This window comes from Nerophis ophidion, linkage group LG26 (genome assembly GCF_033978795.1).
Source record: "Nerophis ophidion isolate RoL-2023_Sa linkage group LG26, RoL_Noph_v1.0, whole genome shotgun sequence".
Lineage (NCBI taxonomy): Eukaryota > Metazoa > Chordata > Actinopteri > Syngnathiformes > Syngnathidae > Nerophis > Nerophis ophidion.
In genome coordinates, this window is record NC_084636.1 from 8,307,602 (window position 1) to 8,332,601 (window position 25,000).

The 25,000-nt window shown below is 39.2% G+C and overlaps 1 protein-coding gene across 5 annotated transcripts in view; it reads left to right on the forward strand.

Annotated features, from left to right (window-relative positions):
* Positions 1-25,000, forward strand: part of ralgps2 (Ral GEF with PH domain and SH3 binding motif 2) — a 227,166-nt gene that overhangs the window by 86,373 nt on the left and 115,793 nt on the right. The window lies entirely within an intron of this gene.

Genomic DNA, 25,000 nt, shown 5'->3' on the forward strand with positions numbered 1-25,000 from the left:
CACACTAGGGACCATTTAGTGTTGCCAATCAACCTATCACCAGGTGCATGTCTTTGGAGGTGGGAGGGGACTATCCCCAGGTGCATGTCTTTGGAGGTGGGAGGGGCCTATCCCCAGGTGCATGTCTTTGGAGGTGGGAGGGGCCTATCACCAGGTGCATGTCTTTGGAGGTGGGAGGAAGCCGGAGTACCCGGAGGGAACCCACGTAGTCATGGGGAGAACTTGCAAACTCCACACAGAACGATCCCGAGCCCGGGATTGAACCCAGAACTACTCAGGACCTTCGTATTGTCAGGCACATGCACTAACCCCTGTTCCACCGTGCTGCCCATTAGTTCAAGACTCATGGTCATTTAAAAACAGCACTGTACATCATAATGGTGGCTACAGTTTTGATGTTAATATCTTAATAGGCCGCATGTGGCCCGCAGGCCGTATTTTGCACAGGTCTGCACTAGATTGAGCCATTGTACCACTAGTGTACCACTAGTACTAGTACTAGTACCACGGTTTAAGAATCCCTCAGTGACGTGCCCTCAAGGGAGGCAAGTGAGGCAGTGCCTCACCTGCCACCAGGTGGCTTAACCATGAGATGTTCCAAAACAAAGTAATAAAATAAAATAAGTTTTAATATTTCTCTTCTGGTTTATGCTTTCTATGTGATTTTGGTGTGGTTCCTGTCTATTTGGATCATTTTCATGGTCAAAATCGCGGAAATTCCATGCTTCCTGATCAAATTAATGCAGCAGATGAGAAGTGAGGCAGACACAGGCGGTGCCTCCACGGCTACACACAGCGTGTATTGGGCGTGTGCGTGCGAGGGGTCTCATGCTTGTTGCCACGTGGAAAAGGCAGGTATTGAGGCAGCAAGTACCTCTGCCTCAAGGTAGGGGGCGATACATTGTCAACTTGCAGTTCAATGCCTCAGCAGTACTCTGACTCGCCACACTGGGAGAAAAGGGGGCGCTCAAGCCAACAGACACAGGTCTCTCCAGCGGAAGCCAGAATATATATATATATATATATATAGATATATATATATATATATACATATATATATATATTTTATTTTTTTTATTTTTTTTTAACTGTATTTATAACAAACATGGCATTTTTATTAGAGTAAGCCCGCGTTTGTGGGTGTTTTTGTCAGATGCAAAAATATTGTTTAATTTCTTGGAATGAAATTGAATTAAATGAATGTTTCTGCCAAAATGGAGGATTATATACTGTATCCAAGATGAAATACTTCTTTAAACTGGACTTTAAGACAAAGGAATGCGATTATACTTTTTTGATACTTTTTTGATTGATACTTTTATTAGTAGATTGCACAGTTCAGTACATATTCCGTACAATTGACCACTAAATGGTAACACCCCAATAAGTTTTTCAACTTGTTTAAGTCGGGGTCCACGTTAATCAATTCATGGTACAAATATATACTATCAACATAATACAGTCATCACACAAGTTAATCATCATAGTATGTACATTGAATTATTTACATTATTTACAAAGTACGTTTTCATGGAGGTTAGCCATTGCTGCTTCAGATACAAATACAGAAAGGTAATATACACTCACAATACTTGATTTATATTGTTAAAAGCAAATGGGACCAAAAAGAATTTAATAACAACTTTATCAAATAGTTTTTGGACCCATTTATCATATCATATTATCATTATTATAACGTTTTTATGAAAGCGAATAACTCCCTTTTTATTCCCTGTAAGTCTAAAGTGCAACCTTAATCAACAATGACTAGAGCTGCACATATGAATTTAAGTAAAAAAAAGGAAAAAGAAGAAAAAAAAGTATGTGTGCCTCACCTGGTGTTTAGTCCCTGATCTATATCGTATATTTTCTATGTTGCGCAACCCTACGGATGACTTTTTAGATTTGAATTATTATGGCTTTGGGATTTCTGCTGCAAGACATGACTTCCAAATCGATGCCGTCAATCAAAGTTTATTTATATAGCCCTTGATCACAAGTGTCTCAAAGGGCTGCTCAAGCTACAACGACATCCTCGGCTCAGATCCCGCATCAGGACAAGAAAAAACTCAGCTATAGCTTGGTTGGTAGAGCAACTTGAGGGTTCCAGGTTCGATTCCCGCTTCCGCCATCCTAGTCACTGCCGTTGTACCCTTGGGCAAGACACTTTACCCACCTGCTCCCAGTGCCACCCACACTGGTTTAAATGGAACTTAGATATTGGGTTTCACTATGTGAAGCGCTTTGAGTCACTGGAGAAAAGCGCTATATAAATATAATTCACTTCACTTCACTTTGCGTCACTAGAGAAAAGCGCTATATAAATATAACTAATTTCACTTCACTAAACCAATGCGTCCTTAAAGGTTGGGTCATTGAAAACGTTCTGTTCAAACATTTGCTTTTAGGTTTTGTGACGCTACCTCCTGCAGATTTGGGAAGGATTGCTGTAAAACGCTGGAAATGTTTCAAATGTATTTTACAGATTTAATAAATATTTTCGTAAGTGGAAGCAAACGAGACTTGTGGGCCACTGTGGTGTCCTCTGTGGACCAGAGTTGGCCAGTTAGAACAAAAAGGAATGCGTTTTTACTGTGTCATCAGGATTTTTACATTTTAGTGCCTCGCGACTAGCTTCCTTACACATTTGCAAGACCGTTATGGATAGCGATGGGAATAGTTTACATTTGGACCAATCAGCTACCAAAATTGACCAAAAGGTACACTATATAGCCAAAAGTATTTGGCCACCCATTCAAATGATGAGTATCAAGTGTCCTAATCGCTTCGCCCAGTATATAAAACCAAGCACTTAAAGGGGGAACATTATCACCAGACCTATGTAAGCGTCAATATATACCTTGATGGTACAGAAAAAAGACCATCTATTTTTTTAACCGATTTCCGAACTCTAAATTGGTGAATTTTGGCGAATTAAACGCCTTTCTGTTAATCGCGCTGGAGGCGATGACGTCAGAATGTGACGTCGCCGAGGTAACACACCCACCATTTTCATTTTCAACACATTACGAACACTGGGTCTCAGCTCTGTTATTTTCCGTTTTTTTGACTATTTTTTGGAACCTTGGAGACATCATGCCTCGACGGTGTGTTGTCGGAGGGTGTAACAACACTAACAGGGAGGGATTCAAGTTGCACCACTGGCCCGAAGATGCGAAAGTGTCTGCCGCCAGACCCCCATTGAATGTGCTCGAGTGTCTCCACATTTGACCGGCGATGCTAAGGCAGACATGGCACAGAGATGTATGGATAACCTGCAGATGCATTTGCAACGATAGTCAACGAAATCACAAAGGTGAGTTTTGTTGATGTTGACTGCCAGCTAATCAATGCTAACCTGCTACGCTAATCGATGCTAACATGCTATTTACCGGCGGTGCTAAAGCAGACATGGCACAGAGATGTATGGATAATCTGTAGATGCATTTGCAACTATATTACGTTTCCTTCCACCCACATTTAATGTGAAACAAACACTTACCAATCGACGGATTTAAGTTGCTCCAGTGTCAAAAGATGCGAAAGTCCTGATCGTTTGGTCCGCACATTTTACCGGCGATGCTAACGCAGCTATTTGGCCATGCTATGGCTATGAATAGCGTCAATAGCTATTCGCTCAATAGCTTCAGTTTCTTCTTCAATACTTTCATACTCCAACCATCTGTTTCAATACATGCGTAATCTGTTGAATCGCTTAAGTCGCTGAAATCCGAGTATGAATCCGAGCTAATGTCACTATATCTTGCTGTGGTATTCCCATTGTTTGTTTACATTGGCAGCACTGTGTGACGTCACAGGGAAATGGATAGTGGTTTCGAAATAAGGCACTTTAAAGCTTTATTTAGGGATATTCCGAGACCGGTAAAATTTTGAAAAAAACTTCAAAAAATACAACAAGCCACTGGGAACTGATTTTTTATTGTTTTTAACCCTTTTGAAATTGTGATAATGTTCCCCTTTAAGCATGGAGACTGGGTCGGAGCAGGAGGGGATAGAAAGAGAAAAAAAGGAAGACGGGGAAATTGCGGGGCATAAGACAGAGAGACAACAACAACAAACATAACAACAACAACAGAACATCATCACCAAATAGGACATGTACAAATATGATGGTAAAATTGACAGCAAAGAACAAATATTGATAATACAGAAATGACAATGAGCATTATTACACTACGGAGCAATACAAATACCAATAGAAGTAGCACTATTTATAATGAATAATACCAATAATTAACTCTATTGTCATCAATACCATTGTTCAAATGCAACAATACATACATGTAATGATAATTTGAAATACAAAAGAAAATTCACAAATAAAACACAAATAAAAGCAAATAAATGGAGCGGAAGCAAGAGAAGCGAACTGTATTAACCTTGTAGATTGTTATAGTATCAATAGGTTGAGCTTTGTTAGTGTGCCAAGTTATCCAGTTTACCCTAGGGCAGGGGTGTCAAACTCAAATACAGAGAGGGCCAAAATTCTAAACTGAGCAAAGCCGCGGGCCAAAGTTGAACAAATTAACCTTTTAATATTCAATGCAAAACAAGTTTTGCATTGAATATTGAACAAGCAATGCTTATATAACTTTATAGTGACATGCAAAATCGAGTTTTAAATAATAATAATAATAATAATAATTAAAAAATATCAAAATAATAAAATAAAAAAAAGGGCCTCGGCCCTTGTGCTAAGAAACACTGCATTAAATGACCTACAAGAGCATCATACTCAAACAAATGGGCAGTTTTAATGAATTTAACAGTTTGTATTCATTATTTGTTTTTGTTTTTGATACACTGTTGTTTTTCTTTTGGATAAGAAGAACAGTGGGAACGCGGGAAAAAAATCTCCTGTGAGAAAAGATGAGAGGGACCCTTTGTTTGGATGTTGTAAATTAAGTTTCACGCATTACTGCGCTCTTTCCACAAGATACCAGATCAGACATTTTGATGCGCTTGCATAACCGTGAAAAAGATCCACGGGATTAATTCAAAGCGCTCCTTCCCTGTGGTCTAACGTATAATTATTAAACAATGTTTTTATTGGCTTTTGTCGGGAGGAGCCTCACAGCTGTATGACAGCTCACCCGAGTTTGACCCTTAGACTGTTATGGCTCTGTGGTAAAAACGTGTTCTGACGGTAATTAAGAGTCAAATCGATTGTTGTAAATGGGGAAAAATTAAATACGCAGCAACCAGTGCTAACAATCCCTATTTTTGCATTGTTTTCTTTAAATTTTAAGATTTTTAAAAACTTTGTGAGAACATATACTCGAATATCACGATATAGTTATTTTCTATATCGCACAGAGACAAACCAGTGATATATCGAGTATAACGATATATCGCCCAGCCCTATGTCATATACATGTCATATTGACCACCCCCATATAGTGTCGATCTCGGGGCAACCCTGCCTACTGTTAGTTTGTGTACCAAAGCACTTCCAAAACCCTCAAATCTAGACTCCAAACATCCCAGAATAAGCTAGTCCGGTTACTTTTAGACGTCCACCCCAGATCACACCTCAATCCAACCCACTTCTCCAAAGTGGGCTGGCTCAGGGTGGAGGACAGAGTAAAACAACTTGCACTGAGCCTAGTGTATAAAATCCGCTACACCTCCTTGATACCGAAGTACATGTCAAACTACTTCCTCAACATAATTGACCGCCATAACCACAACACCAGGGGGAGCTCCACAAACCACGTTAAACCCAGATTCCGATCTAACAAAGGTCTTAACTCATTCTCTTTCTATGCCACATCAATGTGGAATGCACTCCCAACAGGTATAAAAGTAAGTGCATCTCTATATTCCTTCAAAACCGCTCTAAAACAACACCTCCAGGCAACTTCAACACTTTACTAATACCCTCCTCCATTCACATCCCATCTCCCCGGATTATAAACAACTCAAATGTACTTCTAATGTATATACTTGTTCTTATGCTTTGTGAACTCACTATGTTCTCTGCTGGCTGTACATATCCTACTAAATAAGACCTACACTGTTTCGATGGCCACATTTCTCTGTTGATGCAATTGTTGATGACTGAATTTCAGATATTAACCAAAGCTCCTCATCCCGCCCCCCGGATTGTAAATAATGTAAATAATTCAATGTACATACTATGATGATTAACTTGTGTGATGACTGTGTTATGCTGATAGTATATGTTTGTACCATGAATTGATTAACGTGGACCCCGACTTAAACTTATTCGGGTGTTACCATTTAGTGGTCAATTGTACGGAATATGTACTGAACTGTGCAATCTACTAATAAAAGTATCAATCAATCAATCAATCAAAAATACTTTGCCTGTATCTCGTATTAAAACGGCCATGGCATCAGTAAATACATGTCCAAACTTTTAAAGGGGAACATTATCACAATTTCTGAAGGGTTAAAACCAATAAAAATCAGTTCCCAGTGGCTTATTTTATTATACAAAGTTTTTATCAAAATTTTACCCTTCAAAGTGCCTGATTTACACCATCGCTATATCCACCCGTCTATTGTCCTGTGACGTCACTGTGTGAAGCCACCAAAAGCAAACATGGCGGATAGCGCAGAAAGGTATAGCATAGTACAGAGGTAGGGAACCTGTGGCTCTAGAGCCAGATGTGGCTCTTTTGGTGACTGCACCTGGCTCTCAGATGAATCTTAGTTGACATTGCTTAACACGGTAAGTAATTAATAATTCTGCTGGTAATCACAGTGTCAAAAAATAACATTCTCATACATTTTAATCCATCCATCTGGTTTGTACCGCACCTGTTTAAAGGGGAACATTATCACCAGACCTATGTAAGCGTCAATATATACCTTGATGTTGCAGAAATAAAAACATATAGTTTTTTTAACCAATTTCCGAACTTTAAATTGGTGAATTTTGGCGAATTAAACGCCTTGCTATTTATCGCTTTCGGAGCGATGACGTCAGAATGTGACGTCACCTAGGTAATAAAGCCGCCATTTTCTCAAACACATTACAAACACCGGGTCTCAGCTCTGTTATTTTCCGTTTTTTCGACTATTTTCTGGAACCTTGGAGACATCATTCCTCGTCGGTGTGTTGTCGGAGGGTGTAACAACACTAACAGGGAGGGATTCAAGTTGCACCACTGGCCCAAAGATGCGAAAGTGGCAAGAAATTGGACGAAATTTGTTCAAAATACGAGGGTGTAGAGAAAGCCGACGAAATGGTCAGTCGTTTGTTCCGCACACTTTGCCGACGAAAGCTATGCTACTACAGAGATGGCAAGATTGTGTGGATATCGTGCGACACTCAACGCAGATGCACATTTCCAACGATAAAGTCAAACAAATCTGCCGCCAGACCCCCATTGAATGTACCAGAGTGTCTGCATATTTTACAGGCGATGCTAAGACAGACATTGCACAGAGATGTATGGATAACCTGCAGATGCATTTCCAACGATAAAGTCAACAAAATCACAAAGGTGAGTTTTGTTGATGTTATTGACTTATGTGCTAATAAGACATATTTGGTCGCGGCATGACTGCCAGCTAATCGATGCTAACATGCTATTTAGGCTAGCTTTATGTACATTTGAAACTATATTTACATCCAGCATTTCCCTCCACCCACATTTAATGCCAAACACTTACCAATTGATCCAGTGTCACAAGATGCGAAAGTCCCGAACGTTTGGTCTGCACATTTTACCGGCGATGCTAAGGAAAACATGGCCGAATAGCGTCAATAGCTATTCGCTCAATAGCTTCAGTTTCTTCTTCAATTTCGTTTTCGCTATCTGCCTCCATACTCCAACCACCCGTTTCCATACACGCGTAATCTGTTGTATCGATTAAGGCGCTGAAATCCGAGTCTGAATCCGAGCTAATGTCGCTATATCTTGCTGTGCTATCCGTATTGGCATCACTGGATGACGTCAAATGAAAATGGACGATGGCTTCACAGATAGTGAAAATCAGGCACTTTAAAGCTTTTTTTAGGGATATTCCGGGATGGGTAAAATTTTGAAAAAAAATTCAAAAAATAAAATAAGCCACTGGGAACTGATTTTATTGGTTTTAACCCTTCTGAAATTGTGATATTGTTCCCCTTTAAGAAGTCTCATTAATGGTAAGAAGTATTTTATTTATTGTTGGTTAGCTTCAGAATAACAATGTTATCAAAAAGAATAAAAGACTTGTTATACTCTAAAAAAGTTGGTCTTACTTAAAAATGCACGCATTTAGTTGTATACAGTCTTAAAAAAATATTATATGGCTCTCACGGAAATACTTTTTAAAATATTTGGCTTGCATGGCTCTCTCAGCCAAAAAGGTTCCCGACCCCTGGCATAGTAGCTCGGATTCAGACTCTGATTTCAGCGCCGTAAGCGATTCAACAGATTACGCATGTATTGAAATGGATGGTTGTATTGTATAGGCAGGTCCCGAAAACGAAATTAAAGAAGAAACAGAAGCTTTTGAACCATATCATGACAGACAGCGGCACAGGAGGAAGCGCGGACGAATTCGGCGATCGCCTTCTAACCAACGATTGGTATGTGTTTGTTTGGCATTAAGTGTGGGTGGAGGGAAAGGTGAGATGCAAATATAGCTACAAATGAGGCATAATGATGCGATATGTACATACAGCTAGCCTAAATAGCATGTTAGCATCGATTAGCTTGCAGTCATGCCGTGACCAAATACGTCTGATTAGCACACGCCACATAAGTCAATAACATCAACAAAACTCACCTTTGTGATTTCGTTGACTTTATCGTCGGAAATGCATCTGCTTTGGCTTTATTTTTTGGCTATATTTGAACAAATCTAAGGGTACATTAAACATATGTTTTTTATTGCAAAATTGTCATTAAATAAAATAGTGAACATACTGGACAACTTATCTTTTTTTAGTAAGCAAACAAACAAAGGCTCCTAATTAGTCTGTCTATACCAGGGGTCACCAACCTTTTTAAAACCAAGAGCTACTTCTTGGGTACTGATTAATGCGAAGGGCTACCAGTTTGATACACACTTAAATCAATTGCCAGAAATAGCCAATTTGCTCAATTTACCTTTAATAAATAAATATATATATATATATATATATATATATATATATATATATATATATATATATATATATATATTAGGGATGCACCGAAATGAAAATTTGTGGCCGAAGCCGAATAAAACCTAAACGCTTGGCCGAAGGCCGAATAATGAATGCAGTTTTTCACAATTTTTTTATAAATAGCATTAATAGCCTTGAATAAATATTTAGACATGTTTTTCAAATAAAGTAATTTTTTATTGAATATCGACATTTTTTAATATTCCAGTAGCCTTTGCTTTTCAAAAAAAGCACAAAGTTTTTCATTTATATTAGGCCTTCAAACAAAACATGCATTCCAAAAAAAAATAAAGTGCATTAAAGTGGATAAACCCACAACAAATGAATTATTGTCCTTTTGGCAAAAGTCTGCTTAGCCACAGTAGATATGCTAATAATGTAAACAGAAGGCTCAAGTAAATCTCAATTAAGTGTGTGCTTGTAACCTCATACACTTATACAGGTAGCCTACACAACAGGCTAATAATGTAAACAGAGGCCCCACTAAATCTCAATAAGTGTGTGCTTGTAACCTCGTACACTTATACAGGTACACAACATATCCCAACGTCTCCGCGTCACTGCACGTTGGTTGATTGCGTCACCGCGTCAAAAATTGCGTCACACGCCACTATTCGGCCTTGTTCTTAACGCATTCCACCGAAGGCAGAATGTGGCTTTTTTTGCCATATTTGGCCGAATATATTCGGTTACCGATTAATCGGTGCATCCCTAATATATATATATATATATATATGTATTTATATATATATATATATATATATATATATATATATATATATATATATATATATATATATATATATATATATATATATATATATATATATATATATATATATATATATATGTGTGTGTGTGTGTGTGTGTGTGTGTGTGTAAAAATGGGTATTTCTGTCTGTCATTCCGTCGTACATTTTTTATCCTCTTACGGAAGGTTTTTTGTAGAGAATAAATGATGAAAAAATACTTAATTGAACGGTATAAAAGAGGAGAAAACAGGAAAAAAATGAAGAGTAAATTTTCAAACATAGTTTATCTTCAATTTAGACTCTTTAAAATTCAAAATTCAACCGAAAAAAAGAAGAGAGAAACTAGCTAATCTATATATACATATATAAAAAAATGGGTCGCAGGATATCCACACTGACTTCATCTGACCGGGATATTCAGCTCTCACTGGATCGGTTCGCAGCCGAGTGTGAAGCGACCGGAATGAGAATCAGCACCTCCAAGTCCGAGTCCATGGTTCTCGCCCGGAAAAGGGTGGAATGCCATCTCCGGGTTGGGGGAGGAGACCCTGCCCCAAGTGGAGGAGTTCAAGTACCTAGGAGTCTTGTTCACGAGTGAGGGAAGAGTGGATCGTGAGATCGACAGGCGGATCGGTGCGGCGTCTTCAGTAATGCGGACGTTGTACCGATCCGTTGTGGTGAAGAAGGAACTGAGCCGGAAGGCAAAGCTCTCAATTTACCGGTCGATCTACGAAAGGATAAGATCACGGGTACAAGTGGCCGAAATGAGTTTCCTCCGCCGTGTGGCGGGGCTCTCCCTTAGAGATAGGGTGAGAAGCTCTGCCATCCGGGAGGAACTCAAAGTAAAGCCGCTGCTCCTCCACATCGAGAGGAGCCAAATGAGGTGGTTTGGGCATCTGGTCAGGATGCCACCCGAACGCCTCCCTATGGAGGTGTTTAGGGCACGTCCAACCGGTAGGAGGCCACGGGGAAGACCCAGGACACGTTGGGAAGACTATGTCTCTCGGCTGGCCTGGGAACGCCTCGGGATCCCCCGGGAAGAGCTAGACGAAGTGGCTGGGGAGAGGGAAGTCTGGGTTTCCCTGCTTAGTCTGTTGCCCCCGCGACCCGACCTCGGATAAGCGGAAGAAGATGGATGGATGGATGGATATCCACACATTCTTGCCATATCTGTCATCTGTCGTAGCATAGCTGTCGTCGGTACAGTTTGCAGAACAAACGAGGGACTTTCGCATCTTTTGACCACTGGTGCAACTTGAAACCGTCCCTGATTGTGTTGTTACACTCTCCGACAACACACCGACGAGGCATAATGTCTCCAAGGTACGGAAAAAAGTCGAAAAAACGGAAAATAACAGAGCTGATTTGACTCGGTGTGTGTAATGTGTTTGGGAAAATGGCAGATTGCTTCATGTTGTGAAGGTCATTGCTCCGACAGCGAACAATTGAAAGGCGTTTAAATCGCCAAATTCACCCATTTAGAGTTCGGAAATCGGTTAAAAAAACATATTGTCTTTTTTCTGCAACATCAAGGTATATATTGACGCCTACATAGGTCTGGTGGTAATGTTCCCCTTTAACTGCTACTGCTCACCAATCAATGACAATGTTGCGCGTGTGGGGTCCGCCGCCCGATGACCACCGGGCATGTTTGCGTCTCTGCGGTTGGCCGTGAAGACGACAAGGTGCGTAACCTTGGAGTAAAAAGTCAACACCAGACTTGTAGTCAAATATTTTCCCTCTGCTCTCACGTCTGATGTGTTTTCCCAAAGTCACTCCGAGCTCCGGTCTGAATTGAAATGACGGACTGCAGCGGCGCTTGGCCGGCTCGCTCATCTCACGGAGCTACTTTCTGCACCGAGAAGCCATTTTCAATTTAAGAGCCATTCTTCTAATCTTTTCCCCTGTCACGTCTTTGAAAGTCAAAAGTGTCTCCAGCTGGGAGCGGTGAAGTATGAGGTGATGGAGATGGTGCGGAGGTTTGCCCCATAAGTCAGCCATGACATCAGCCCAGTGAGTTACGACTTGTCCCCCTTCTAAGTTCTCGGGGAAACACGCCGATCAGATTGCGTTTTATGTCCTCCCGTCACATGTCCGCAATCCCACTGTGGAAATCCTGTCAACACGTGAGAGACGTGGAAGCCGTGATGTTTTGTTTGACAGGACGGGACATTCCCTGATTTCTGTCAAAATGTCTCTCTTTTCATTTCAACTGCGCATATTTATTAACCTCTTAAGGCCCAAGCTGTTTGTTTACATGCTTTTTTTTTTATTTCTCTTTGCTATTTGGGCTTATTGGACCCTAATTACAAACCCTGTTTCCATTTGAATTTTTAAATTGTGTTAGATGTAAATATAAACAGAATACAATGATTTGCAAATCCTTCTCAACCCATATTCAGTTGAATGCACTCCAAAGACAAGATATTTGATGTTCAAACTGATAAACATTTATTTTGCAAATAATCATTAACTTTAGAATTTGATGCCAGCAACACATGACAAAGAACTTGGGAAAGGTGGCAATAAATACTGATAAAGTTGAGGAATACTGATCAAACACTTATTTGGAACATCCCACAGATGTGCAGGCTAATTGGGAACAGGTGGGTGCCATGATTGGGTATAAAAACAGCTTCCCAAAAATGCTCAGTCTTTCACAAGAAAGGATGGGGCGAGGTACACCCCTTTGTCCACAACTGCGTGAGCAAATAGTCAAACAGTTTAAGAACAACGTTTCTCAAAGTGCAATTGCAACAAATTTAGGGATTTCAACATCTACGGTCCATAATATCACAAAAGGTTCAGAGAATCTGGAGAAACCACTCCACGTAAGCGGCATGGCCGGAAACCAACATTGAATGACCGTGACCTTCGATCCCTCAGACGGCACTGTATCAAAAACCGACATCAATCTCTAAAGGATATCACCACATGGGCTCAGGAACACTTCAGAAAACCACTGTCACTACATCTGTAAGAGCAAGTTAAATCTCTACTATGCAAAGCAAAAGCCATTTATCAACAACATCCAGAAACGCCGCCGGCTTCTCTGGGCCCGAGATCTTCTGTTCTGTGGTCTGACCAGTCCACATTTCAAATTGTTTTTGGAAATATTTGACATTGTGTCATCCGGACCAAAGGGGAAGCGACCCATCCAGACTGTCATCGACGCAAAGTTGAAAAGCCAGCATCTGTGATGGTATGGGGGTGCATTAATGCCCAAGGCATGGGTAACGTACACATCTGTGAAGGCCCCATTAATGCTGAAAGGTACATACAGGTTTTGGAACAACATATGCTGCCATCTAAGCGCCGTCTTTTTCATGGACGCCCCTGCTTATTTCAGCAAGACAATGCCAAGCCACATTCAGCACGTGTTACAACAGCGTGGCTTCTTTAAAAAAAGAGTGCGGGTACTTTCCTTGCCTGTCTGCAGTCCAGACCTGTCTCCCATGGAAAATGTGTGGCGCATTATGAAGCGTAAAAGGTGATGTAACACAGTGGTGAACATGCCCTTTCCCAACTACTTTGGCACGTTTTGCAGCCATGAAATTCTAAGTTATTTGCAAAAAAAAATAAAGTTTATGATATATGATATATACAAATATCTTGTATATTTAGTGCATTCAACTGAATATGGGTTGAAAAGGATTTGCAAATCATTGTATTCCGTTTATATTTACATCTAACACAATTTCCCAACTCATATGGAAACGGGGTTTGTACTTTGACGACATTGGTTTGTTCCGCATAGAATCAATCTAAGTTTCAGCTTTACAGATGCCATGCCTGCTGTGTGTATAATGGTAAAGGGATGCCATACGCCGGTAGAAATTTTAGGGTTTGACAAAGGGAGCAATGGCGATTTCACATGAGAACACGCTTAGCCTCAATTTACTGCTCTTGACGAGTCCTGAGGCTGGTGGTAAAAGACCTCATGGAAAAGCCATTGCACAGAGAGCTAATGCTGTTGGCGGGGACGCAGCCCAGATCCCTGCCAGATTCTACACTTTTTATGTTATATGGCCGCCCTTAGCCTTGTCGTAATTCTCTTCTTCGCGTTTTCACCAAAACTTGAGGGAAAGAGTAAGCCTTTTTGACCCGCGGCTCTAAATTGGGCAACATCCGGCCATCGGTCAAGGGTCTCGCTGCAAGGTGTCGTGAAAATCATCAACAATCCCTGTTTTCCTTCGCTGGACATGAATCCCAGTAATCTCTCTGTCTCACGCTGCAAAATGTGCTTGTTCAATCAGTTCCCCCAACTTGTCTTACTTTTTTTTTTCTCCCCCCGTATTCTTCCTCCTCCGTTCCTATTCTGGCACGCAGTCTGGTCTTTCTTAGTATTCCCTGGGACCCCCACACTGCAGGTTTCCACTTACAATGTAGACAAAGGGGAAAGGAAGCGGTGCGGTATCACTCATGAGGTCATTCCAATCTGTGGCGAAGCTGCAGCTGGTTATCTTATTCAGCACAAAACCGCTCTTTATATGATACTTCTTATGACGCACTTGCAACACTAATTGACATTCTCTTTTGGATTGAAATAATAGCGGGTAAAACTTTGATATTTTGATTTGTTTAGCAAAGTTGAGGGCTATAAAAAATAAACCGTGAATTAGTGTTGTCCCGTTACCAATATATTGGTACCGGTACCAAAATGTATTTTGATACTTTTCTAAATAAATGGGACACACAAAAAATTGCATTATTGGCTTTATTTGAACAAATCTAAGGGTACATTAAACATATGTTTTTTTTATTGCAAAATTGTCATTAAATAAAATAGTGAACATACTGGACAATTTATCTTTTATTAGTAAGCAAACAAACAAAGGCTCCTAATTAGTCTGTCTATACCAGGGGTCACCAACCATTTTTAAAACCAAGAGCTACTTCTTGGGTACTGATTAATGCGAAGGGCTACCAGTTTGATACACACTTCAATCAATTGCCAGAAATAGCCAATTTGCTCAATTGACCTTTAATAAATAAATCTATTTCTGTCTGTCATTCTGTCGTACATTTTTTTTCCTTTTGCGGAAGGTTTTTTGTAGAGAATAAATGATGAAAAAATACTTAATTGAACGGTTTAAAAGAGGAAAAAACAGGGAAAAAATTAAAATAAAATTTTGAAACATAGTTTATCTTCAATTTCGACTCTTTAAAATTCAAAATTCCCCTGAAAATAAGAAGAGAAAAACTAGCTAATTCGAATCTTTTTGAAAAAAAAAAAAATTATAGCACATCATTAGTAATTTTTCCTGATTAGTATTAATTTTAGAATTTTGATGACATTTTTTGAATAGGTTAAAACTCAATCAGCACTTTGTTAGAATATATAACTAATTGGACCAAGCTATATTTCTAACAAAGACAAATCATTATTTCTTCTAGTTTTTCTAGAATTTTTTTTTAAAAGAAATTCAAAATTACTTTGAAATAAGATTTAAATTTGATTTTAAATATTTTCTAGATTTGCCAGAATAGTTTTTTTTTATTTTAATAATAATAAGTTTGAAGAAATATTTCACAAATATTCTTCGTCGAAAAAACAGAAGCTAAAATGAAGAATTAAATTAAAATGTATTTATTATTCTTTACAATAAAAAAATACTTGAACATTGATTTTGATTGTCAGGAACGAAGAGGAAGGAATTTAAAAGGTATAAAATCGTTTATAAGGTTGTATTTTTTCTCTAAAATTGTCTTTCTGAAATAAATGAATTTATTTAAACAATTTAATGAATTTATTAAAACAAGTGAAGACCAAGTCTTTAAAATATTTTCTTGGATTTTCAAATTCTATTTGAGTTTTGTCTCTCATAGAATTAAAAATGTCGAGCAAAGCGAGACCAACTTGCTAGTAAATAAAACATTTTTAAAAAATAGAGGCAGCTCACTGGTAAGTGCTGCTATTTGAGCTATTTTTAGAACAGGCCAGCAGGCATTCATCTGGTCCTTACCGTGTTGGTGACCCCTGATCTATACAGTAACATATTGTGTCATTTTCCATTCTATTATTTAGTCAACATTATTAAGGACAAGTGGTAGAAAATTAATTATTAATCCACTTGTTCATTTACTGTTAATATCTGCTTACTTTCTCTTTTAACATGTTCTTTTCTAAACTTCAGTTAAAATATTATAATCACTTTTTCTTCTGTTGTTTGGATGCTTTACATTAGTTTTGGATGATACCACAAATCTGGGTATCAATCCAATACCAAGTAGATACAGGATCATACATCGGTCATATTCAAAGTCCTCATGTGTCCAGGGACATATTTGTGAAGTAAAGTGAATTATATTTATATAGCGCTTTTCTCTAGTGACTCAAAGCGCTTTACATAGTGAAACCCAATATCTAAGTTACATTTAAACCAGTGTGGGTGGCATTGGGAGCAGGTGGGTAAAGTGCCTTGCCCAAAGACACAACGGCAGTGACTAGGATGGCGGAAGCGGGAATCGAACCTGCAACCCTCAAGTTGCTGGCACGGCCACTCTACCAACCGAGCTCCTAAGTTTATATCAATCAATCAATCAATGTTTACTTTTATAGCCCGGAGTTTAAACATCAAATATCTTGTCTTTGTAGTGCATTCAACTGAATATGGGTTGAAAAGGATTTGCAAATCATTGTATTCAGTTTATATTTACATCTTACACAATTTCCCAACTCATATGGAAACGGGGTTTGTAGATGCTGTGATTACCTTGCAGAGTTGTGGCTAAGTTGGGGCTGGAAGTAGGACGGCTTTATTGTCTTCATGATTTAAATAATTAAAATGTATTATAACATATAGGTTGATTGGCAACACTAAATGGTCCCTAGTGTGTGAATGTGAGTGTGAAAGTTGTCTGTCCATCTGTGTTGGCCCTGCGATGAGGTGCCCACTTGTCCAGGGGGTACCCCGCCTTCCGCCCGATTGTAGCTGATAGGCACCAGCGACCCCAAAGGGAATAAGCAGTAGAAAATGGATGAATGGAAGTGTGCTTTATCTGATTATTCGATTTTTCAAACAAACTAATCAATAGATTAATCGATCATTATAATAATAGTTTCTTGTGACATTCGCCACACCAAATAATGACATGCTTGTAACTCAATTGTTTATTTGCAATTTAAAGCGTAGGCAGCACGATGGAACAGGGGTTAGTGCGTCTGCCTCACAATACGAAGGTTCTGAGTAGTCCTGGGTTCAATCCCAGGCTCAGGATCTTTCTCTGTGGAGTTTGCATGTTCTCCACGTGACTGTTTGGGTTCCCTCCGGGTACTCAGGCTTCCTCCCACCTCCAAAGACATGCACCTGGGGATAGGTTGATTGGCAACACTAAATTGGCCCTAGTGTGTGAATGTGAGTGTGAATGTTGTCTGTCTATCTGTGTTGGCCCTGCGATGAGGTGCCCAATTGTCCAGGGTGTACCCCGCCTTCCGCCCGATTGTAGCTGAGATAGGCTCCAGCGACCCCAAAGGGAATAAGCGGTAGAAAATGGATGGATTGTTGGAACTCAAAGCGTAACAATTAGCCGAGACACAGCTCTTATCTCAAAGCATTTTTAAATTGGAGCACTCTTAAAGGGGAACATTATCACAATTTCAAAAGAGTTGAAAACAATAAAAATCAGTTCCCAGTGGCTTGTTTTTTTCAAAATTTTACCGGTCCCGGAATATCCCTAAAAAAAAGCTTTAAAGGTCTTGATTTTACCTATTTGCGAAGACCCTGTCCATTTCCCTGTGACGTCATACAGGGCTGCCAATACAAACAACATGGTGGTTACCACAGCAAGATATAGTGTCATTAGCTCGGATTCAGACTCGAATTTCAGCGGCTTAAGCGATTCAACAGATTACGCATGTATTGAAACAGATGGACGGAGTATGGAGGCAGATAGCGAAAACAAAATTGAAGAAGAAATTGAAGCTATTGAGCAAATAGCTATTGCCGCTATTCGGCCATAGCATGGGTGTACCTAATGAAGTGGCCCATAGCATGGCTGCCTTATTAGCATCGCCGGTAAAATGTGCGGACCAAACGATCAGGACTTTCGCATCTTGTGACACTGGAGCAACTTAAATCCGTCGATTGGTAAGTGTTTGTTTCGCATTAAATGTGGGTATCTAGTTTCAAATGTACATACAGCTAGCGTAAATAGCATGTTAGCATCGATTAGCGTAGCATGTTAGCATCGATTAGCTGGCAGTCATGCCGTGACCAGATATGTCTGATTAGCACATAAGTCAAAAACATCAACAAAACTCACCTTTGTGATTTGGTTGACTTAATCGTTGCAAATGCATCAGCAGGTTATCCATACATCTCTGTGCCATGTCTGTCTTAGCATCGCCGGTAAAATGTGAAGACACTCTGGTACATTCAATGGGGGTCTGGCGGCAGGTTTCTTGCCAGTGGTGCAACTTGAATCCCTCCATGTTAGTGTTGTTACACCCTCCGACAACACACCGACGAGGCATGATGTCTCCAAGGTTAAAAAAAATAGTCGAAAAACCGGAAAATAACGGAGCCGAGACCCGGTGTTTGTAATGTGAAAATGAATATGGCGGGTGTGTTACCTCGGTGACGTCACATTCTGACGTCATCGCTAAAAGACTGATAAACAGAAAGGCGTTTAATTTGCCAAAATTCACCCATTTAGAGTTCGGAAATCGGTTAAAAAAATACATGGTCCTTTTTCTGCAACATCAAGGTATATATTGATGCCTGCATAGGTTTGGTGATAATGTTCCCCCTTTAGTTGACGTCAGTTTTTCTTGACATGCTTGATTTCCGTCTACGTAACGGCCCAAATTTCAACTTTTATGAACCCAGCTGTGTTGCCATGGGCAGCGTCTCCGGATGCTCCACGGGACCTGGGCCTAATAAAACGCCGAAGTGTGTAGCAATGACGGACCGTCTGTGGCTCTGGCTTTTTTTACTGCACCCTTCTCTCGCCGAAGTCCTCTGATGTAATTCTAGTTTAGATGTAAAGGCATAAGGAAAACAATTCAGCTTTCTGGTTCACTTTAGGCTTAGTTGGATGGGAGGAGGACATTTTTCTCAGGCCTGGATTGACGGATCAGCGTAATTTGCTGAGCTCCTGCGGTCTTAAAATGCCCGGGTGGTCATTTGGTGGTCAAGAGCTGTCAGACGTACCTCTTTACCTTCTACCTTTAGAAAGCGCCTTTGTCTTCTCACTCAATGGCGCCAGAGAAGGGAATGACTGACATGGCTATAGGAGAAGGAAAGCATTTATTAAAAAAAGAGAAATATATTAAGTAAACAATCGACTCCTACATCCTGATCCAGCTACATCCGGTCTTTGAGTCTCTGTGGGCTCCATGCAAGGCCGTTGATAGTCCCAGAAGGTCTCCCACATCCTTGTTTTGACACTACCACCGTTTTGCCCGCACCTCCCTACCAGTATCTGCTTTTAGGATCATGCGGGTTTTTTTTGCTTTGCAAGGAGAGTTCCAAACGTGGTTAATTTCTGAGATTTGAGTTACTAGAAGACAGAGGGTCGTACAGGCTGGGAAGTTGTGTACGTGCGGTGGTGTTGGTGGTCGTGCAAATTCCGCTGATGATGTTCTGCTCCAAGTGGAGACAACTGGCAGCGATTAGGAGGAGAACTTTTAATTGCAGTTTACGCCTATTGTTACATCAACGTCCTTGGCCTCAGGACAGATGGCAAAGTCACATAAACAAGCTCATCTCTGAGTCAGAGTCATACTTGCCAACCTTGAGACCTCCGATTTCGGGGTTTGGGGGGTAGGGGACGCGGTCGAGCAGGGGGCGTGGTTAAGAGTCAAGTATTTCATATATATATATACATATATATATATGTATATATATATGTATATATATATATATATATATATATATATATATAAATATATATATATATATGTATATATATATATATGTATGTATGTATGTATGTGTGTATATATATATATATATGTATATATATATATATGTATGTGTGTATATATATATATATATGTATATATATATATATATGTATGTATGTATGTATGTGTGTATATATATATATATATATATATATATATATATATATGTGTGTATGTATATGTATGTAGGTGTGGGAAAAATCACAAGACTACTTCATCTCTACAAAACTGTTTCATGAGGGGTTCCCTCAATCATCAGGAGATTTTAATGGAAGCATTCACATATAATGGTTTATATAGGGCACAGAGTGGGTGGGTACAGGCAGGCGTAGGGTGTGGTGATTGGCTCATGTGTTACCTCGGAGGTGTTTCCGTCTGTGGCGGCATGTTGAAATTATTTCACTGCGCTTGTTGAGAGATGACAGGTCTGGATGATATATAATAAACGGTTTCTCTTTTAAGCATAGGTTGCATCTTTTATTACCACTGGTGTATGGTGTGCTGGATGCAAGAATTTGCCATGTTATTGAATATTCAACATTATTGTCTTTGAGGTTCCAAATGTGCTTGCTGAGTTATGTAGAATTCCGCAAAGTCTGGTTTCTAAAGGAGGCCTTGTGATTATTACATCTGGTTTTAAACGCTCCTTCGGTTAATCCTACGTACGTGTCAGATGTGCTAATGTCCTTGCGTGTTACCTTTGCTTGGTAAATATATATATATATATATATATATATATATATATATATATATATATATGAAATACTTGACTTTCAGTGAATTCTAGCTATATATATATTTATTTTATTATATATATGCGATGAGGTGGCGACTTGTCCAGGGTGTACCCCGCCTTCCGCCCGATTGTAGCTGAGATAGGCGCCAGCGGCCCCCGCGACCCCAAAAAAGGGATTAAGCGGTAGAAAATGTATATATATAAATATATATATATATATATCTATATATATATATATATATATATAAATAAAATAAATACTTGAATTTCAGTGTTCATTAATTTACACATATACACACACATAACACTCATCTACTCATTGTTGAGTTGAGGGTTGAATTGTCCGTCCTTGTTCTATTCTCCATCACTATTTTTCTAACCATTTGCATGTACAGTAGATGGCAGTATTGTCCTGTTTAAGAGTGTCACAACATTGTTGCTTACGGCAGACGAACTGCTTTACGGTAGACGAAAACGTGACTGCTGTTGTTGTGTGTTGTTACCGCGCTGGGAGGACGTTAATGAAACTGCCTAACAATAAACCCACATAAGAAACCAAGAACTCGCCCTCGATCATTCTACAGTTATAACGTCATTGAGCAGGCACGCTGTTTATATTGTGGGAAAGCGGACGTGAAAACAGGCTGTCCTCACTCAGGTCCGCCTGAATTTCGGGAGAAAATTTGTCCCGGGAGGTTTTCGGGAGAGGCGCTGAATTTCGGGAGTCTCCCGTAAAATCCTGGAGGGTTGGCAAGTATTGTCAGAGTGCATCTACTTCTCATTCTCTTCATAGTTGCAGCTTTGGGGTCACATTATTTTCTGTGTATTTTTGACAAAAACAGATATCATGCTACGCCGGCTCGCTCGATTTTAATATTATCATTACACGGTGACTTCGCAAAAGCATAATCCAGACCTGTTTTGTCCTTAAATTGTCCGTAGGTGTGAATGTGACTGAATGGTTGTTTATGAATATCTGCCTTTTTCATTTATCGGCGGTCACTCGATAACGATAGGGGTGTATCCCTTTATGTAGGATGCCTGTGCGTGACTCTATTTTATGTGACAGAATCAGGTCAGGGTCCAGTGGCATACTGTCCAAGACGACTGGGGACCCTTTTTTGCTGCAGCCTTCTCCCGCCAGCGCAGCCGTTGTGGCAGTTCTTAAAACTACCGTCTTCCGCCTGCTCTGCCGTTGACGTATCTCTTATGTGTGACTGCCATCTACTGGTCACACTTATCATTACACCATGTACCAAATAAAATAGCTTCAAAGTCGATAACCACAACCAAAATTATTCCGTACATTAGGCTAGAGGGCAGTCAGATACTAGGCCTTTGCCAAGGGCCACCTGGGGTAACAGTAGTAAAGGGGTTCACCTTCCTAGTGCCCCAAGACCCCATAGAGGAGCCTCCACTGCCGGATCCACTTTAACGTCATGCCCAGGACACTGCCCTTTAATTGGCCGGCGACCAGTCCAAGGTGCACCCCAACTCTGGCTTAAAGGGGAACATTATCACCAAACCTATGCAGGCGTCAATATATACCTTGATGTTGCAGAAAAAAGACCATGTATTTTTTTTAACCGATTTCTGACCTCTAAATGGGTGAATTTTGGCGAATTAAACGCCTTTCTGTTTATCGGTCTCGTAGCGATGATGTCAGAACGTGACGTCACCGAGGTAACACACCCGCCATTTTCATTTTCAACACATTACAAACACCGGGACTCAGCTCTGTTATTTTCCGTTTTTTCGACTATTTTTTGGAACTTTGGAGACATCATGCCTCGTCGGTGTGTTGTCGGAGGGTGTAACAACACTAACAGGGAGGGATTCAAGTTGCACCACTGGCAAGAAATCTGCCACCAGACCCCCATTGAATGTACCAGAGTGTCTCCACATTCTACCGGCGATGCTAAGACAGACATGGCACAGATGTATGGATAACCTGCAGATGCATTTGCAACGATTAAGTCAACCAAATCACAAAGGTGAGTTTTGTTGATGTTGTTGACTTATGTGCTAATCAGATATATTTAGTCGCAGCATGACTGCCAGCTAATCGATGCTAAGATGCTATGCTAATCGATGCTAACATGCTATTTACGCTAGCTGTATGTACATTTTAAACTAGATACCCACATTTAATGCGAAACAAACACTTACCAATTGACTGATTTTAGTTGCTTCAGTGTCACAAGATGCGAAAGTCCTGATCGTTTGGTCCGCACATTTTACCGGTGATGCTAATCAGGCAGCCATGCTATGAGCCACTTCATTAGGTACACCCACGCTATGGCCGAATAGCGTCAATAGCTATTCGCTCAATAGCTTCAATTTCTTCTTCAATTTTGTTTTCGCTATCTGCCTCCATACTCCAACCATCTGTTTCAATACATGCGTAATCTGTTGAATCGCTTAAGCCGCTGAAATCCGAGTCTGAATCCGAGCTAATGTCGCTATATCTTGCTGTGGTAACCGCCATGTTGTTTGTATTGGCAGCACTGTATGACGTCACAGGGAAATGGACAGTCGCATTGCAAATAGCGAAAATCAAGAACTTTAAAGCTTTTTTTAGGGATATATAAATTTTTAAAAAGATTTTGAAAAATAAAACAAGCCACTGGGAACTGATTTTTATTGTTTTTAACCCTTTTGAAATTGTGATAATGTTCCCCTTTAAGCACTTTTTTCATCATTCGGACATTTTTGCTGTTTCGGAGGTTTTGATTGGAGTTTCTTTGCAGGATCAAACAAAATAGAGGCTACTTAAAATGACTCACATAAAACTTTGTACAAGTGTATCGCTTGCGCCAAGAAGAACCCATTTAAAGATTTTTTTTTTTTTTTAGTTACCGTTAGGGCTGCAGATCATATTTTAGTAATCAAGTAATCTTTATATTAATTTGTTCAGTTTACTGAGTAATCGAATAAAACATTCTGGGTCTTTTAGGGAAAATAATTGAAATAAACAAGGATTTTTCTCCTCACAAACGCAAATAAGATTGAAATTGCCCTTTTACCACAGGAGCATGACTGTGTAATACTTATTTATAAAGTCAGGCCATTCAGTCGATCTTCACTAGACTGTTTGGTTTGTCTTAAAAGACGGTTTGCCTCTCATCGAAGTATTCCTCATCAGTCCATGGTCATGGATTTACATTGGTCAGATCTAGTCCGTCTACCAGATTAAGAATGTAAAACTAGATCTGACTAATCCAAATGTTTGATCACATCTAGTCTTATACTTAGTTTCGTCAGCACTAGTCTTAGATTTGTCAGATCTAGTCTGTCCAGAGTAAAGCTGACCGATCTAAGAATATGAGCATGAACTGATGAAGCCTACTTGGATGAGAGGCGAAGCGTCTTCTAAGACAAACCAAACAGTCCAGTTGCGATCCCATATTTCTGCACAATAATTGAAATAATTTAGAATAATTGAGCAATATAACATTCTCATTGTATTATACGTAAACATGTATTTAACATTAGTTATAAATAAAACTAGTTGAAAAGTAGAAATAAAACCTGTTTAGCCTAAAACCAGAAAAAAAATGACTATTTGAAAAAGTTTGATCGATTAAGTGACAATATATTTATTTATACATACCATATTTTTCGGTTTAAGAAATGATTACTTTAAAAAAGTATTTTTTGATGACACAGCTTTGCATCAGTTGATATTCTAGTTTCAAGCATGTTTTACTCAATATAGGTCAGGGGTCACCAGGTAGTCTGTAAGGACCAGATGAGTTGCCTGCTGGCCTGTTCTAAAAATAGCTCAAATAGCAGCACTTACCAGTGAGCTGCCTCTATTTTTTAAATTTTTATGATTTACTAGCAAGCTGGTCTCGCTTCTTTTGACATTTTTAATTCTAAGAGAGACAAAACTCAAATAGAATTTGAAAATCCAGGAAAATATTTTAAAGAATTGGTCTTCACTTGTTTAAATAAACTCATTTATTTTTTTACTTTGCTTCTTATAACTTTCAGAAAGACAATTTTAGAGAAAAAATACAACCTTAAAAATTATTTTAGGATTTTTTTCACCTTTTAAATTCCTTCCTCTTCTTTCCTGACAATTTGAATCAATGTTCAAGTAAATTAATTTTTTTTATTGTAAATAAAAATTAATACATTTAAATTTAATTTTTCATTTTAGCTTCTGTTTTTTTGACAAAGAATATTTTTGAAATATTTCTTCAAACTTATTATGATTAAAAATCAATAAAAATATTCTGACAAATCTAGAAAATCTGTAGAATCAAATTTAAATCTTATTTCAAAGTCTTTTGAATTTTTTTCAAATTTTTGTTCCGGAAAATCTAGAAGAAATAATGATTTGTCTTTGTTAGAAATATAGCTTGGTCCAATTTGTTATATATTCTAACAAAGTGCAGATTGAATTTTAACCTATTTAAAACATGTAATCAAAATTCTAAAATTAA